Genomic DNA, 17,164 nt, shown 5'->3' on the forward strand with positions numbered 1-17,164 from the left:
TTAGTGTCGCTTTTTCTTTTCCCACCAAATGAAACTCCGCTCTCTACCCGCTCATCTCAGCCCAGAGCCTTACGTCACTCGTGCTGCTGTAAATACGGCGGAATTGTACCGCTCATGGCAGATACTTGATCTGTTTATGTTTGGGTTGCTCTTCCTTTTGCTTGTTATAATTAAAAGCGACAAACCCGTTTGTCGTTATGTGGAAGCGAAATGGAACAAATCTGCTGAAACAATGATATTATTATGAAGCTCGTATTCTTTTTCGTCTGGGAAAATACTGAACTTTCATTAAAACGTATTAACATTTAAGTAAGTTTTAATAGATACGAGTTTTAAAAGTCGGTAAGTAATTTGAATATGAAGCTGAAATCTGGTTTACAGTTTTATTTTCAAAAGTTTTTCTGTAGCACGTTATATTTTGGTTTTGACGTATTTAGAATACAAATGAAATGGCTGTATTTCATAACAATTAATTACGTGGTGTTACAAATATAGTGATCAGCTTTTTGCTTAGCAAGCTGTTACTGACTTAGGCTGAGTTGCACCACCTTATTTTAACCGTAACATTAACAATAACCGGTGCTTTTTGTATTGAGTTTGACAGATTTTTAACGTTTGTCAAAGTTAAAGTAAGATGGTGCAACTCAGCCTTAATGTTACGAGTATTTTTTATTACATTTCAGTATACGAAGCTTTAGGTTGTTTAACTTATGCGTATTCTTTTATTGTTAGAAGGCACGTTATTTATTTTCATCAAAAGAAAGCAGGGCTCAAGGCACCATTGTGATCTGTACTCGGGGTCGGCTGATTGATGTCTTTAATTACAATTTTTAATGTCAACAATCCATGAATCTTCGTTCTTAGAAATATAATTGATAACTATTTGTGCTAAGACCTTGTGGAGCTATTGTAAATTTTGTATAATTTATTTATACGACTGCGAATTTAATAAAGTACTTTACTTGAGTATTGACGTTATTTTTGTAAGTGCTTTTGGATCAAAATATCTGTTGCTAATACCCTTGTTTGTATTTACTCGAGTTTTTTTTTATGTTTTCAGGTTACCAAGATTAATAGACACAACAACAAATTTTTCGCGAAATCTGGTGTCAAATATTTGAACACTGAAGTCGCTGAATATACGGGTAAGAAGTCCTGACTAGCATGCTCATTTTAAAACTCTTCATTATAATTAGAAAAGACGTCCGAAGTAAAGTAAATAAACTAAACAAAAATAAGTACTTAGACAAAACGAAGCAGAATCCACTGGAGCAGTAAGCGCTTGCTTGAAATTTACGATTGTAAATAGGGCATTCCGTTTGTTTACTTATGACCGAGTAATTCGGTGAATCTGTATAATTACCGGCATTAAGATGATTCCGTTCCCCAACGAAGAGTGGGACTTAAGTAATGTTAAAACATTCAAATGTCCGCGAGGACCCTTAAAGTTGTGGTTATAAATTTAAAGACGATTCAGGAGATTGCAATTTTGGGAATAGATTGTTTTTGTAATGTTTTTAACGGGCGTGGTTGGGATTTGAATGGGAAGTCTCTTAGCGTAGGGGAGACCTAGGAGAGTTGTGACAATTTTTACTTTTGGGGCCATATCTCGCTCAAAAAACATTCCACAGCTATGAATCATACAAATTAATGTAGCGCCGTTCCTTCTGTTTTCAAAACAATCACCAAAGTTAACTAAAGTATTAGGGTTTCTAAGAAAATCACCAAAATCTTAGACCACTCCCTCTGTCACAACTCTCCTAGCACCGAGGTAAGTTGTGACAGGTAGCGAGGTGAGTTGTGACAGCATTGTATTTCATCTATTAGATATAAAAATACCATAATACTCAATCAAATATGATTTTTTAGCAAAAAAGTACTTTAATTATCCTTTAGTACCAATTAAAACAAATAGTTATAGGATGTCGTTACACAGATTGAGCTACATTTCTCCAGCTTTCATTTTTCTCCCACGACACTGGAGTTTTTTATAATATTTTTAGCTAATATAGTCACTTAATATATTATTTTCTTCCTCTTCTGTAAAAAATAAAATAGTCCCGGTGGTATATGGATTATACCACCGCTACTATTTTATTTTTTAGACGGAGCTTCGCCTTCTGGGTTTACTTACTAATATGTATATCTTGACAAGTTTATATTGTAAGAGGTCGCAGCATAAGATATTATCTTAAACTTTAACCCTTTAACCTAATCACTTCATAAGCCAGGTCCTAGATTTCGACTCTAGCAAGTAGTTCCTCTATATGGCTTTCATGTATAGTTATTAGGCATTCTGAATCAAAAAAGTAACAGCATGCAATTATACAAGTTATGAACCTACTAACATACAAAAAAACATCTAAAAACACTGTGGAAATGGCCCATCAGAAAAATTAAGTAAGCTAGGAGAGTTGTGACAGGCTGTCACAACTCTCCTAGGTGTTTAAAATGACGACTTGGTTCTAATAATAATTTTTATTTTCTAAACAAGATGCGCACACAAATGATCAGTGCTACATTTTGAGTCCTGAATAATCATGCAACTTGAGAAAAAATTACACAACAGTGCACATATACTAAAACATGATATAAATTGAAATAAAATTTTGTAGAAAAACTTACTTTTCGCATTTTTTTGTACACAGACGTCATATTTACGTAACCGTGTCTCGTGCGCCGCCCGCAGGTACTTAGTCAAGAAGAGCGTCTTAAAAGCGACAAACAAGCGTTTTTACCAGCTTCCTAACTATATTAAGTAAGGAGAAATTGTCCTTGTCACAACTTACCTCTGTCACAACTCTCCTAGGTCTCCCCTAGTCTCGAAACTAGAGAATACTGAAATTGGATAAAAAGCCTCTGTTTGTTTTTTACAAAAAAATAAATTTTTTTAATTGCATACCTACGCAATAAGCATACTAAATGTAATATAAAGTCTTTTCGTTCTTCTTTTGTAGTCATCTTAATATTCTTCTCTCACATAAACAATTAAGACAGTTCTAGTTCTTGTATGCATAAGAGATCAAGAAAAATATGTCATGAATGTAATCTTTTTAGGTCCCGGACAATGAGGAATAAACTTTATTACCTAAGTTACATACTTAATAAGGTTATCAGAAACGGTAATCATCTGAACTGCTTCAATCCATTCCAAACCAGGGTAATTACTACCCCGTATTTATTCACGGCATCGATGTTTTGCTCGATTTTACTGCCATCGATAAAATCTCCGCTCTATTTGCCTCCATCCTACAGAGAAAAACGTACCGGCTAATGATTTGCTAACGATCATATTTATATTTTAATGCACCCGAAGATTATTTCCTTTGAGGGCCCGTCCTCTGATCAATCGAGACTGAGCATTACGTATTTCTGCCTCGGTTCCCGCTTAAAAATACTTAGTTCCAACGTTTTGGCAATAACCATTTTATGGTTCGAGATCGTCCTGATTTTTGAGGGAGATAACGAACTTAATGTAGCTTTGATGGCTAGATTTGGTGAGTATTTTGTTTGGCAAACACAATTTGTGGTATTGGGTATGTATGTAGTCTGATACTGTATTTGCCTCATTAGATCTTGGTTCGGTTTCGGGTGTATAAAAATTATTATAGGTACTACATACATACTTGTAGGTATGTGAGTACAATTTATTTAATGTCTAGTGATCTGGGCTGGAAGCAAATACATTTTATGATTGGGAATCTTTTACTTGTAAGATATTTAGTATTATTTCGATATTTTCACCTATAAGTATCCAAAACTTATATGCGTATTCACGTTCTTATTGGAAATTATGCAGTGTCTTCTCATTTTGATAAATATCGGGGATTTCAAATTCGTAAAATGAATACCTAAATAAAACATAGCCATGCTACTGGGTACGCCTGACTACATCGGTTCCATGTATTTCCTGAGCTTATATTGATAGTTATTGTGAATGAATTTTATATAAATGGCAAAGCTCCCCAGATTGTAATGGCGCAAGAATGACTGGCCGCGCGTTTTCCATCTGTCTCCGAACGAGTAAACCGCAATACTTATTTCGATATTGACACATACAAAACAGATCAGCTTGCCAACCGAATTTATGAAAGCTGTGTAAGAACGACAGAATATCAGGCTACACTTTCGATGATGAAATTTCTGACAGGTACTGGCGATAATATCTAAGTAGCAATTGAAAATTATTAAGGAAAAATATTCTAAAAATAGCAATAAAAATTAAAGGATTACTGGACGCGTTCTATGTTTTTACGCAGTCTGCATAATGTTATGAATATGACGTTATTCTATAGGTGCAATTCAAAGTTATGAAAATCAAGTGCTTAAACATCTGAGACGAAACCCAATTATCAATCATCATGATTGGTTTGACTTTAGACCAACTTTAGAGTCTTGTTATATTTTGAGAGTCTACTTTGGTTATCTGATGAGGTTTCCTCCATCTCGTTCTGTACAAGGTGAGCTGGCTGTTTCATTTGATGCATGGCACCGGTTCACAGGAACGTATCTGCAAATTATTCCGAGTTGCCGCACCTGCTCCCGCTCTCAATAATAAAGTTGCGTTTAAACGCAATTCGTATGTGAGATACACGAATGAGAGCAATAAAGTGTATTAGGAGAAATGTATTGCAAATAGAATACCCGAGCCGTACGTTATGCTGCAAAAATACAGGTGCGCCGTTAAGGGGTTTATTATGATTACATATTTTGAATAACTACGATCTAGTTAGATTATTTGAGTCTATGTAGGACGAGATGTTCTGGCTTATATTGAGCAGTTGACTCTGTTAAATGTAGAGCCGTTTAGGACCCCTTGTAGTGTTATGTTACAATAGAAGATTGGTAACTTGGACCACCCATCTTCTATTTATACAGCGCATCATACAACATAAAATAATCCGTGCCAATAGATTTTAATAATTTTGCACAAAATACTATACCTACAAATAAACAATTAGGTACATATGGACTGAATTGTTCAAAATTATTTCATTCTACAGGCAAATAAATAGTTTTTTCAAATTGGGCTTATGAAAGCTCTACATTTTCTGGAAAGAAAAACTGATTTTCAACTTAGAAATGTGATCACAGTTTAGCAAGGTCAAAATTCTATATCCTATAGGTTGCGTATTTTGATTTCCAAAAAGTAACAAAGCATCAAAAGACAGGTTCAATGCCAATATTTAACCCATATTAGACCAGCGTTTAGTGATTTCTTGGAATATATTGGAATTAATTTGTGATATTCGCAGGCCGGTGTTTGTTTAAGGCGGGCGGCACAACAAGAGCTCGCAAACGGCAAGTCATACAGGCGTAGACCGAATGACGTGTAGAGCTGACAGGTTGTATTAAATAATCTAAAGCTGAGTTTAACCATGACTATAACCATAACAGGTGCTTTTTGTATGAAGTTTGACAGACTTTTGACGTTTATCAAAGTTAAAGTAAGATGGCGCAACCCAGCCTTAAGTTATGTTGATAATAGAACTTTGTGACCTTCATAATTAAATCGTATTTTTTATGATACATATACATTTTTATGATAAAAAATAATTACAAAGATAGTCGTTGTCGTTTGGTTAAACTTTTATAAAATAAAAAATAAATTAAAAGATGTCTCAAAAATGGATATTAGATGAACCTGGATTTTCCATCTTGATAAGTTACACGAGTAGGGTTTTTTGGATTTGTTCCGATAGCTTTAAAGATCATTTAGGTATGTGGAATATTTTTACCGCGCACTAAACGACTCACGTGTCAATTATAATAAAAACTTTTAATAAAAAAATATATTAAGTAGAGTTATATCGAGAACTGAGAGGTATATCGACTCGTATATCGAGAAAAGTTAATTTTGATTCTGCCGAGTCTAACAGTTCCGAACTGTAATCGCTTACCTGTAAAGGCAGGTATTCACGCGGGGCGAATTTCTCGGAATCCCGCGATGATCCGGCGTCTTCGTCCGTCACCGTTCAATATCCATTAACTCATCACAAACTAAAACCAACCTAATAACTATAGGGTTGAGATGTAAAATAGCGTTTTAAAATTAGGAGTTTAGATATTGGAAGATGCCATAGTCAGCCGATAAGATTGATCGAGTGGGGTAAGAAAGCAGATAATCTGGTCGGACGATAAAAAATCGGTGACTTGTCAAATTCGTCGCATTCTCGTACCCATCGGCGCGTCGGATCGGTCTCGGTTAACCGTTTTGTACCCAGAAATCGTTTTCGATTCTCGATTAGATAGATTTAAGAACTTTTTGGTCAATATGTAGTTTCATTGCATTCAATTACTTTCATTTATGTGATCCGATTTCACTAAATACCTGATTCAATCTTTGGGTTTGTTTTGGTAGTGGGACTATAGCATGTTCTTTTACTATGTCTCATGGGTTTCATAGAAAATCTTAAGGCGCTCAGAAGACTATAGGTATTACTATAGGCAAGAAATCGGAACTTGTATGATAAAAAAAAATGGTTTAAATAAACATAAGTAATCTAGAAATAATAACTTTGTAAAATGAGATCATAGCATTAATTAATATAGCTCTATTTTAAAGATTATCCACTCGACTAAAGTAGAGTTATTAAGTAAGTAGAGTTTAAGATGTTTAGCTATTTCTGATCTCAATAAAAGTTATTTTGATTGCCTTTAAGCAAATTTAGATAGGTAGGGCAGTACTAGAGAATTTTGATTTAAATAATATTAATCTTGAAGTTCCAAATGTCCACATCGTCCACGCAGGTAGTTGTGGTTCAATATCGGATGACATTTCATTAATTATAATCCCCTTTATTTTTTTAGGCTAGATCTTCGCATCGCAGCAGGTTGCAATGTTTATACGACTCTTATCATTTCAATTTCAACTTTATTTTGTAAGCGTTAAAATTGAGAATTGGTTAAGTTAAAGTATGATGTTGACGGTCATAACTATTGTAAGAAATCCGCTTTCTTTGACTGTAAGGATTATTGATGATTAACCGATTACGATGCGATAAAAGGATTCAAAGGGTATTTTTGTTATTTAGACTCTGCTTGGGTAAGAAACTTTGCAATATTGTTTGATTTTGCAGTAGGAATTAACTTTTGCGTATATTTTTAACTTTTGATTTATAAACATCGACTCTACCTATTATTAAGCTTGACTCTTTGTATGACTTATGTAGTTTTGAATGATAACTATACCATAGATAACATATAATACACTTCACTCACCATCCAGTGGGAAGTACCTGGATGCGGGCAGTGCAGGACCGGTCGTTGTATAAATCTTTGGAGAGTCTTTAGTCCTTTAGTGAACGGCATTTGTTTGAAGCGTATACCATACATCATAAAGAGGTATTATTTCATCACAGAAAACGATTCTTCTATCAAAACTATCTCCAAAGACAACACAATTTCCTAGACAATATTCCCTAAAAACTTCGTCTCAAATTCTCTCAAAACCTTATAAGATGAACGAAATATTAGCATGCCGCGAAAATTAATCTGCGCGGCGTATTACGCGAGATAACAAAGTATCACCCCCCTCTTGGGAGGCCTCCCACCGCCCACTCGGCCTACAAATCGTCTCACGCAATCTTCCACGTAGAGTCGACGCCAGAAGTATACGGCAAACTTGCAAACATACGATAGATTGGTATTGTTAATAGACATTTATTTATTTATTTAAGGACAGCTAACAAGACATATACAATTAACTGGAAAGAAACATTGAAAACAATACATGCTTATAGTGTAGCCTTAATTAAAAGCTGCCACGAAATGTGCATAGATTGCGTGGAAGCGTAGTATTGACTAAAGTCTTACATCTACATCATAACAAAATAATGTATTTGGTGTCTTCTTATTTTTAAAGTGCAGTTGGTCTATGCCATACTGTCTTCTTAATTCACGTGGTTTCTTTTTAACCTTCTAACCACGTTGTCAGTGTCTTATAAATAACCTCTAATAAAAATATTGCAGAAGTTTACTTCAATAACTTGAGAAGTCCCCGATTTATTATTACTGTCCTGATAATTTTTGGACTCTACCATGTCCAGCGTCATATTTTATTTCTCTCTCTCTCTCTCTCTATTGACATCTTGATAGGTTAATGACATAGTGAATTGTATTTTATAGTCCCAGATTCGATTACTTAAGTTTATTGATGTCGTTAGTAGATACCACAAAATACCGTTTGCACCTCAAAATACAAAGAGTTTTAGTGCATTTTTTAAATTCTTTATCATTAGGTCACAATCTACACTACAGAAGTACGACCCTCTCATTTTTTTAGGATTTTTCTGGTAAAATAGGTTGCGAAGTCTTGTAAAGTTAGGAATAACTTTACATCGACGATTTATTTGTTTGCATAGATTTTTATATTATTTGTCGGATCCTATTGGCTCTAAACGTACCTGTGCTAGTCTTTTGTATCGCGTGACAGCGCAGATACAATCGTGTGTACTCCACATTATGATCGCCAGTAATAACAGCTGTTAATGCTTGCTTAATAGTAATTGTTTTAAACTTGTTGGTAATCTACAGACATAGTAGAAGTGTGGCTGTAATTGTGTCTATTTCTACTGCTAATTTAATGAAGCAATTTCATTCTTTTTTAACAAACAAAATTTCAAATTGCTTCATTTGAACCATACTGCACCAGAAAGAGTATATTATTATGTAGTTGGCACGCTCTGTACTTCTTTTATTTAATGCCCTGTCAACTTTACACGTTTTATCATTCGTTTATTAATCTTTGATTAAATTAATTTCACCTTTTTAGGCAATAGCACGAGCCTACGACAGTTAAGAAATACTAATCCAAGTCAAAAATGTTCAAAGTGACTAACATACTAAATTATGTCGCCATATCAGAACACATTAATATTAGATAAAAAAGATTAGTATAACAATTAAAAAATGAATCATCAGATGTGATAGTTACATTGCGTTGTGATTCTTTCGGTATAAAAACTTATTATTTAATAGCGAATAGTAATAAACTAGGTTAAGGCTAACGTATTCACTCTGTGTTGTGCAGAAATTAATAATATTTTAATATGTGAGAAGTTTTAATGTCAAGAGTCATTGATAAACTTCAAGTTAGTCGTTTTGATAACGGTACCTCTAGTAGGAAAAACTTTCGAGTTCGTTTCGTTGCGTATTCAAAGTGTCATCGAAAAATTTTGTATGAAAAATTAAACAGCGCCCCCTAGGGCGGCTATAATATAGGGGGCGCTGTTTAATTTTTCATACAAAATTTTTCGATGACACTTTGAATACGCAACGAAACGAACTCGAAAGTTTTTCCTACTAGAGGTACGGAAGTTTAAAAATGCGTCACTCGGAGAACCATTACAATATTTTGATATTTCATTAAAACGTTTCTACTCGTAAATACGAGCATTAGGTAGTAAGGAGAGGAAAAGGAAATTAAAATCTTAAAAAAATATCTCGAATTTATACGGATTCGTGACCTTTTAATCTTTTTATTGCTAGGCACGAGGTAATACTTTATTATGTTTATTTGCTCAAATCAAACGAGAAAACACTGATATTTTTTGTAGCTTTCTTAATAAGACACAAGTAGCTTACAAATTAACGCATGCCCTTGAAATTAAGACTCATTACTAAATACCGACTCCCGTTACGATCCATACGCCCCATTTGCATACGTTACGAAAATAGCCCGCGAAACCAGCTGCGTGACGTCAAGACTTTTTTTACGGCTTCACGGCTTGCACCTCCGTGCATTTGCCACGACGAATGTGGTTATCTGTGGCACTGACGAACGCCGGATGAAGTCTCGGATAGATAACGGCGCTGGCTCGGCGCATCGACCGGGGGGGCGGGGTTACGCCACGCCCACTCGGCGCGACAGAGACCACCTAATCTACGGATAACGGATAAACCTAACCGGAGGAGGTTTTCGGAATGTCGACGCCTAGTAACGCGATTGGCATGGAGGATATAGGCGGATTAGGAGAGGATGTAGCGCCAAGTCGAGTTGAGATCCAGAGGCGTGTTTGCGACGCTACGGGCAAGTGATTTTGTACTGGAATACGCGTTTCAATTGTCTTCGAGACAGACGAATCAGTGGCTGCGAACATAGCATGATATAATAACGACAGAAGTTAGTATCGAATTTTATAATTAGTCTAATTAGTCACTCCTTGTGTTCTTGGTAGTGACGTAAGTGCATTCATTTAACATCATCTAGTAGGTACGTCTGAAAATCTTAACCCATTATTGAATTAAATAAATTGGCAAGAACAGTATCATATTTTAAAAAAGTCTGGTAGTTTATTCAGTGTACAATTTATCAATAAACAGTGTACTGTAGTGCAGTGGTGGAAATATGTATAAAAATTTTAAGACTGACCTAAAAACTATCGCATTAGTAGTAATTTTCCTTTCAATCTTGAGCTGTGCTTTATTAACAACCTGCTAATTTGAAGCTATGCAAAATCATACTCTATTTCCAAGGCGAGAGATTACACGCAAAGTTCAAGGTCGTGGTCCTTCGCCACAGAGTAGCGAAACGCGAACAAAGAACGTTCGTATCTGACAGTTCTTCGTTGTCGATAAAAGTGAGTGGCTATTCTGTTTTGTCGTGCTATATTGTAGCCAATTAAGTTTGGGAGCTGGGAGCACGTATCGTGTGTCATGTGACAACACATTTAGCGAAGGTTGGATAAATTGCTGTGATAATATAAATATGTAATAAGATGTGTAGAGTGTAAGTTAGTTGAAAAACTTATGCTTTTTTTTAAATTCTATTTATTTTGGAAATGAAGATTTAAAAAATAATCTGGTCTCATTCACTGGCTCATATTTCAATCAAATGTTAAGGCCATTATTAGCCTTATTAAAAAATATTAAGCACACGTTGAATATTTCCATACTACTTAAATGATTTTGTGATAGGCTCCTAACAGTTCAAAAATGTAAGATTTTAATTGTTTTTATTGCAGTTACATACTACCAGTATGACCAGTATCACGTATTACTGTACTATGACACCGTTATCAATCCAGAATAGTGGCTACCCTACTTACTTCGTGACGCCTCTCTATCACGTATCACTATTGTCACCGCGTTTCTGACACGTAATAGGTCCAGTTGGACAACTAGACTAGCAAATGAAAAAGAAGCGGTATTTCATTTATTTCATTGTTTTCTACATTTTTTTTAATACTGACTGAAATTGCGATTTTTATAAGCGAAAAAAAAAGTTTTTTGTACGAACACATCAACCTGAAAACTGCATCTAATGCACTAGTGATAAAAGCTATTTTACAACAAAAATTTACATGATGCTACCTGTATAAAGGACTATAGGAAACAAAAGACTGGAGAAAATAAGACCTGTTTTTGTAGTACACTGATACTGCGATGATACGCTTGTTAAGACAAATTACTTACAGCAAAAAAGTAATTTCACAATTACGTGTGGATAAAGTGGTCTTAATTTGTTTTACTTCAGGGTTGCTCTATAGTGGTAAAAGTAGGGTTAAAATCTCGATATTTTATAAGATTTTTCAAATATAGCTTTCATTAAATGATTCTTATTTCAGAAATCGACAGTACGAGTAAATAATTCGTAAGATTCCTAAACAGATACTTTTCATGATTAATTAAATTATGAAATTAGGACATGAATTAATTGTTAGGTGTAAAGTTGTCAATTTAAATTCTAATCTTGTTAATGTTAACTGAAATGTAATTAATATATTATTTTAATAGATTAAGTACTGGTTTAAGCTAGGCTCTACATTGCGTAAGACGTTGTTTGTACATACATTGGTCCTTTTTAGCATTCCAGAGAAGAACAAAAAATGTGTTTAAAGGATTAAAGTGTTTCTTACCGTAACAGGCCTTGTATTTACACCATCGCTCTATTCAGCTCAATTGGCAGCATAAGCTTTACTTACTTAAATATAGGGTTGAATTTCCAATGGCAAAATTTCGTGTCATTTTAGAAACTTATAACCTCAGCTTGTTACAAAACTGGAACCCGCTAAAAAGATAAAAGACTTCATTCAGGTGTGAATTGATGACAGTTATCGGAGTGTTTGCTTTGGTTGTGTATTCTGTATTTAGAACCATGATTTTCCAGTAGTAAGCCTTTAAGACAATGAGTTAAACCAGAGTAACTATAAATATACTGTTGTATTCTTAATGTAGAGTTAGGCTGGGCTGCGCTATTTTACTTTGACTTTAATAAACGTCAAAAATATCTCACCTGACATACGCCATACAAAATACACCGGTTATCGTTATAGTTACGGTTAAAGTTTGTTAGTACAACACAGCCTTAGTAAAGAGGCAGAAACCAATCAAGTTTTTCATCGTAAGTTTGCAAGTATGATAGGAACTGATGGCAGAAGTTTTCTCGAGTGGTAAACTACGACCGGAAGGAGTAATGTAGGCGGACTCGCACTCGGTGGACCGAGTATCTGGTGAAAGTCGCGGGAAGCACCTGGATTTTGGCAGCGCAGGTTTTATGGAAGCCCTAAAGAGAGGCCTTTGTTCAGCTGTAGACGTCCTTTGGTTGAAATGATGGTATCGGCACGGTTAAAGTGCTTCTCCTGTGATGCTGCAAGCTATTAGGGTAGATAAAAAATGTTTAATTAAAGACCCAGGCCGTATTTTAAAATACTGCACTCAGGCATTTCAGGCATAGACTCAAATCTGAGATTGGTCTCAACGTAAAAATTGCCTAATACATGACTCAAATTTTAGTATCAGTGAAATGTAAATTTAGCATAGCAAGTAAATATTTTGCCAATTTGCAGGTACCAAATACCTATCTACACTGTTTTAACAGATATTATTGGTAGTAAAAAATTAACACCTTTATGCTAATTCGTTTCCTCACTAGTCGGAGTAAGGTCTCATGATACGGGTTTTTTCTGTTACTTTTAAATCTCTGTCTTATATTTCGTAAATATTGACTGTGTTTATTAAAATTGATCGTATTGTTTTGCTTCGAGATCCTTCTATGTTTTTCTGGTTAAATACGTCGTGGTCAATAAACAACAACTAACTCACAACATTTATACCCTGGACTACTTAGGCTGGGTTGCACCATCTTACTTAAACTTTGACAAACGTCAAAAATCTATCAAACTCCATGCAAAAAACACCGGTTATCGTTAAAGTTACGGTCAAAGTTAGGTGTTGCAACTCAGCCTTAGCCTTTTATTTTTATTTATGTGCACTTTGACAGCTTATCAGACTTAAATTTTTGTTGGATAGCTTGACGTGCTGTCGTCTGTATTGTTAGAACCCACTATGATCATTCCAATAAATACTTTAATGAATAACATCATTTAACTACAAAGGGGAAGTCTGCATCCCACCTGATGGAAAATGATCATGCTGAAGCTAGAAGCCAGAACCAGTAATTCACAACCACAGAAGAACTGTTTATCTTATCTCTAAACGGAACATATCAATGCGGTTAACATTGCTGCTTTATTGGAACATAAAAAACTGGTTTGGCAATCAAGATAAATCAATCATAGTATTTAATAGATAAACGATTGTGAATTGAGTATTGATTCTGGCTGTACAAAAATTAATGGGAAGTTCTTGGAGATTTTCATTTCCAGCTGGCTAGAAAAAGCTAGAAAGTTCGGAAAAGTTCCGTTTACACAAAGAAAAACCCTATCAGAATATTTCAAAGTAAATTTTCTTGCGGTTATACTCGCGTGTGTGATGTTACAGGAAAACTACGCTGCACTTCCCCTGGGAATTCAGAATATATCAGGGTAAAAAACAGCCCATCCGAGTAGGGAGTCGTAAAGGTATATTTTTCCTGGAACATAAAGCTTGTTATTAATCCCAGAGAGTATAACATGATGAGGATTTGCTATTTTTGGTTACTCTCATTATTGCAAGATATTTGTTATCGTCTTTTTTGTTGTTTGTTTTCTTCATATTTTTTTTAGTTAGTCCATTTTATTCAAAACTTTAAAGGAGTAGGTAGTACTTTCTCCAATAAAATCAAATCAAATCGATAAAAGATTTACGTTTTTTCAAAATTTATCCCCTAAAAGGGGGAAATGAACGTGTGTAGGTATTTGAACAAAGCCTGAAAATGAACGTGTGTAGGTATTTGTATGGTTTATCGGGTCATTAATTACAAAAACGCAAATTTAGGATAAAACTGAGAAACTTGAGTTCTTTTCGTTTTGATAAACAAAACATGACCACAACCAACATGAAAACAAGAATAATGCTGTTGCATACTTAGGCTTACTTTAAAACTTTGACAAACGTCAATAAATCTTTCAAACTCCATTCAAAAAGCACCGGTTATTGTTATTGTTACGGTTAAAATAAGGTGGTGCAACTCAGCCTTAGTATAATCGAAAAAAGGATTACGAAAAACCATTGAAGCTCGGTCATTGTTTCATTACACCTGAAAACAATAGTGTTCGCGACCTATGTTGTCCCGGTTTACATATCGTTGCTTTTAACAGTGATGTGTTTATTTCATATTGCACAGTTTCAGGGAAAACGGAGGAAAATGAAAGGTTCTTGATTATCATTTAAACTGAGTTGCACTACCTAACTTTAAACGTAACACTAACCGGTGGTTTTTTTTATGGAGTTTGACAGATTTTTGACGTTTGTTAAAGTTAAGGTACTGTCACTATGTGAAGGTTTTTCAGTGGATAGAATGATGGATGATAATTTATTTTGTGGTCGACAAAGGTGTAAAGAAAATAAGTTTCAGCAACTTACTGAAATCAAATCAGACTTTAAGCTTTTGTAGCAATTACCCTTATACATGGCGATATATGCTTATACACATCCCCATGTATCCCCATCCCTTGATGGGGATGTATAAGGGTAATTGCTACAAAAGCTTAAAGCTTATGGGGATAAGATGCCACAGTGCTTAGCTAGATGAGCCGTCGTACAAGTGATAGGTATGTATTGCTTAATTTATCAGTAACTTTACTACATAGTATTTAATGTTTGTTTACCCTCATTAACCTAATAAGACTTATCAGCTGTAGGCTCTTTAATATATGCATTTGTATAATAAACGAAAACTCAAGGAAACCAGCCCTTTCACAGCGAATGTATCGAAAACATTATGAAACGAAGATCTATGGTCATCCGTTGCCTACGCTCCTACGCAAGCATATCCTACGTAGGATCCTGCATTACTGGGTCCCGCAAAACTGCACTGCTGCGGGAACGAGTCTTTAGTTTCAGCAATTTACTAAATACAGCTCAAGCACCAAACTTTAAGCTTTTGTAGCAATTTCCCCTATTATATCCCCATAAGATGTCACAGTTCTCGAGTGGCGACCACGGTCTGGAAGACGTAGAGTGGGTAGGCCTCCTACTAGGTGGACCGACGATCTGGTAAAGGCCGCGGGAAGAGCATGTATGCGAGCAGCGCAGGGCCGTTCATTGTGGAAAACCTTGAGGGAGTCCTTTGTCCAGCAGTGGACGTCACTTGGCTGAAACGAACGAACGAACGAAGATGCCACAGTGCTTAACTTGATATGCCGTCGTAGTATGTATTGCTTAGTTAATAGCCTATCAGAAACTTTATTTATTAATTAATACAAAGTTTGTTTACCCTCATTACTTAAAGTCTTATCAGCTATACTTCAATATCTTGCATTTGTATAGCAATCGAAACTCAATGAAACCAGCCCTTTCACAGCGAATGTATCGAAAACATTATGAAACGAAGATCTATTGAAGAGCCCGTCTTTGTTTTACTACTCCGAGTAAACAATAGTCGTCCGTTGCCTACGCTCTGCCCCAGTTTTCATTGTTGCTCGTTGTAAAAGCTCTATTTATATTGCTACCTAGATAATCTTTTGAAAAATAACGGTTATTAGATTGTTTTGAAGGATAAGTCGACACCGCAAAGGGTTGTTAATGGAATTATCGTTTTTGTGGGATTATTCGGCTCGTTCAAACGGTACTGACGTGGGAGTATTGTTTAGTATAATTCATATTTAAGAAGTTATATGTAGTTAAGTATAATTCAGAGTTCATCAAGCTTAAATAGTTAGAAGAACAGTTATTGAGGATAACGCTTTTTTGTTATGTTAATTACTTCTTAAATAATGATCACTGATAAGCTAACTGTTTGTTTTAAAATTGGATCGGTTCACGCATCGAAATTACATGCGATAGTAAAAGAAACAAAAGAAATGAACCTAAGCTTTATTTGTAGACTTATTATTACAACCATATTATAAGACATGCTTTTAAATAAAAATTGCCCTTGTTAGAGCAGCGATTTGTCATTAATCTTAAAACACGTCTTGATTAGCATCTTAACGACGCAGCCATTCACGGCGACCCTATTAATTCCGCCAATTTGTTATACACCGCGGAGGAGCATAAGAAATTAAGAAAAATTAACTTTCAGGAAGGTAATATTGCTAAACGGGCACGTACAAAATTATATGAAGCCGTGACAATTTTTTCCTGCACTAAGGAAGAGCCGGGAAGCCGCAGTGATTTATATAATGAATAAAAATGCTTCCTAGGACCATGAGGCGGCCATTTTGCTGGGATATTACAATTAGCCCCATGATAGCCTTTTAAAATTTGCAAAAATAATGTAATAAGGCTTCCGATTTGATTGAGGGTATTGCTTCATTCTCGTTATAGGCGAACGGTAATTAGGTGGGGATTATCTTTCTGAAGCGTTTGAGGCATTGCTTCAGCAAATTTGAAAGGGAAAATCTAGTATCTCTTTCATCTTAATTAAGAAGCAATAAGCAGATAAGTAACTTGACTATAACATTGATAAACTTAAGTCTCTTTTAATGAGATTGAGAAAATATGATTAACTCTATCTAAATAGTAATCCTTTTAACTTTACACAATTTCCAAATTATTGAACTTCTTTTTGATATTGACGGTAAAAACTACGATTTTTTATGTACCTAGTTGGCACGAATTTCTATACATAAACGAGTTAAAACAAAGACGCATCACCAAGTCAACGAATGTGTGAGGCGAATCGCTAATCGGAAAAGAGCGCGCTTACAAGCAAATCGCTGGCCTACACCCCGGCACAACAAATTAAGCGTCACACGGCTGCAATCTGTGATTACAAGTGTAAATAATCTGACGAACGCCCAACCAGCGGGGTTGGGCTGAGAGAAAAAAAGAAACTCGT

The sequence above is a fragment of the Ostrinia nubilalis genome, chromosome 1 (genome assembly GCF_963855985.1).
Source record: "Ostrinia nubilalis chromosome 1, ilOstNubi1.1, whole genome shotgun sequence".
Taxonomy (NCBI): domain Eukaryota; kingdom Metazoa; phylum Arthropoda; class Insecta; order Lepidoptera; family Crambidae; genus Ostrinia; species Ostrinia nubilalis.